We start from the raw sequence: 3,135 nt of genomic DNA on the forward strand, positions 1-3,135 counted from the left end.
CATCCCTGGAAAATAGGGGCACTTGGAGGATCTGGGCTGCGAAAGTGATACCTCAGGTGGTGATGTCACCAAGGCCTAGCTCGCTTTTGATGACAGACTATTTGAAAACTCTAACATATTAAGTGGCAACCAAGTGGCTCAGCACCTCCTGGTTCAGCCCAGATCATATTTTCTGTGATGTACTCCTTGCTAAGTTTACTATGACTGTTACCACCTCAGCTTTTCATCGGACAGATAGACATGGACGGATAAACAACTTCTCTCTCTCTGTTGGCAGATCAGGTTTAAAGGGACAATACAAAAAATATGGGATTCAAAGTAATAAATGTGAACTCATGGTCTAGCATGGCAAATTTTCAAACATGGCAGCCTGGCAGCCTCTGTATTCTTTCATTCACTGCAAAGACTGGATAATAACCAAAGGCCAAACTACACTTTGTGCTAATCACATGTCCCCATTACCCATTAGTGGTTGTGTTTTAGGTAACATCTATGAGACCCCAATCTTGATTTGGTCAACATGCATAGATGTTAAGACTCCCACCACCATCACAGCCACAATGCAGCTATTTTCCCTGGGAGGGAAGCTACTATTGGTTTTCTGGGGGGCAGGCAGGGGGTTGCCTGGACTGAGATGGTGAGGGCAACTCCTCCTTCATTCGTGCTCTGATCCCAGACCACATTGGAGCTCTGAAGGCTCTTGTTTATACAACAATGGCAAGTGCATGCAAATGTCACTACAAATTTAAGTTAACATATAACTTGGCTCCATAACACTAGATTCCTTTCAACGTAGCAATCATAGACGCAGGATCTTAAGAAGGTATATTTCTTAGATTGGAGAACGTTACCATTGAGGGCCATGTTCCTAATGTTCGTGTAGTGCTTAAATGCTCTGCAAAACTGCTCTTCACATTGCTCAGCTGAGGCCTTGGCCTCAAAGGAAAATTTCATATCTCTCAGAATTGTATAGCCCGGAATCTGGCAGAGCTTTTCTGTGTAACATAAATTTCAAATTAGCTTTTTAAAAATAAATAAAAAGGAGTTCGTGATAATTCCTCAGGTACGTTTTTGCAAAAGCAACAGATCCCACCCCACACCCCCATTCATTCTACTCTTTGCTACAGTTTCTGGAACGTGGAATCAAATTTGTGCAAATTTGCCTAGTGCAAAGCATACAAATAAAGTGAATACAGAGCCAAGGAGCAACTGAAGAGATGAAGTATGGGTGTGTGTTTAAACTCCATTCCATAAACTAGGAAACAAATCAACAAATGAACCAAAATCCACAATGATGATTTTGTTGTGTACGCTGCCATTATCTAAGCATTGAGAGATTCGGCAGACGCAACACTTATCGGGGTTTAGTTTCCTTCGGAAAGAGGTCCCTGGAGGCTTGCTGGCATTTTGTAACCTGTGTGTTTATTTACAAAAATGGGGGTAGAGAGCATGGGTGGAAGTACAGCTTAAGCACTCCCAACATCTGCAATTCTGACATGAAATCTCTAGGGAGACAGTCGGCTCCCTAATACAACTGTCTGTGTTGGTCTTCAGTCTGCTTCAAATTGCAGCCTGTCTTCATAAAGGCACCCTGCACGTGCTGCTTTCTAAGGAGTATGGTGGGGCAGTGGCAGGCTTTGGGCTCTCAAATTTCAGCCATGCCCTAAATCTAGTGTTCTCATGCTCCCTTTTAGAGTATTGTTTGGGCACCCCCTGGAATGTGTCACCAAGTGAGATGGGACCAGTCACGCCACGCTAAAACTGCCTCTGGGTGGGAAGAGGGCAGACATGTCCCCTACTCAATAATAATAATAATAATAATAATAATAATAATAATAATAATATATTTATACCTCGCCCATCTGGCTGGGTTTCCCCAGCCACTCTGGACAGCTCCCAATAGAATATTAAAAACATGATAAATACATCAAACATTAAGAAACTTCTCTAAATAGGGCTGCCTTCAGATGTTTTCTAAAAGTCAGGTTGTTGATTATTTCCTTGACATCTGATGGAAATGATTGGGCCTGCAGAATGAAAACTTGGAATCCTAGCCTATATAAATTGGAATACTGAGAGCATCATATTGCTTCCTAGAAGCAAAACACCTCTGTTACTGTTGTTCTGCTCCACTGTGGGATATACAGATTATTCTCTTGAGATGCCATATTTATCATGAGTTAGCTGATTAAAGCTAGAATTGAGCCTTCTGACATATGCCCAGATGCACTACACTTATGATTCCAAAGGCTGCTCATCTTCTTATCCCAATGGAAAGGAGCTCTTCTCCTTTAAGGACGAATAAACAATATAACATAGCGCTGGAAGAAAGTGCAGTTTCCATGCCAATCTCCTATACAAATCCATAAAACATCTTTTCCCTACCAAAATCCTCACTCACCTGGCACATCAATTTCCAACTTCACTTTAAAACCAGTAATAACGGATGAATCACCTACCTACCCTTGGGGAACTGCGTGCAGTCTCGAATCCTCGGCATACATTTCGTTAAAGAAGATTAGGAACCATTCATGGACCTGGGACAATGCAAAGGGAGTGTGGTGATTTTCAAAATATTCTTTCAGGCTTGCAGGCAAGAACCGTGGCAAATGGCCAGAGGCCTTTAAATAACGACGGCTTCTGATAGTTTTGAGATATTCTCCCCTTGGAACATTAAGCAGATGATTATAATGCTCCTTTTCTGTCAATACGGCAATGACATGCACAGACATTTACATGACTCATTTCGTTCCGAAGCCAAGTGAATTGTGGGGGCACTGCAGCACTACCGATTCTAGACTTTTTTATTCTTTCAGATTCTGTCTTTATGCACATTTGCAACAGACGGATACAGAAATCACTTGCCCCCCTTTTCGTATTCCCTTTTTTTCACAGAAGCCACATGCAAGAAAGTACCCTTTCATGAGGACAACATTGAGAAAGTTACGTGGACTTGTTTTAGCTTAGGTTAAAGTAAGTAAAGGTAAAGGTACCCCTGCCCGTATGGGCCAGTCGTGTCCGACTCTGCGGTTGCGCGCCCATCTCGCTTAAGAGGCCGGGGGCCAGCGCTGTCCAGAGACACTTCCAGGTCACGTGGCCAGCGTGACGAAGCTGCTCTGGCAAGCCAGCACCAGC

This window comes from Podarcis tiliguerta, assembly GCF_965153285.1.
Source record: "Podarcis tiliguerta genome assembly, chromosome: 11".
NCBI classification, from domain to species: Eukaryota; Metazoa; Chordata; class Lepidosauria; order Squamata; family Lacertidae; genus Podarcis; species Podarcis tiliguerta.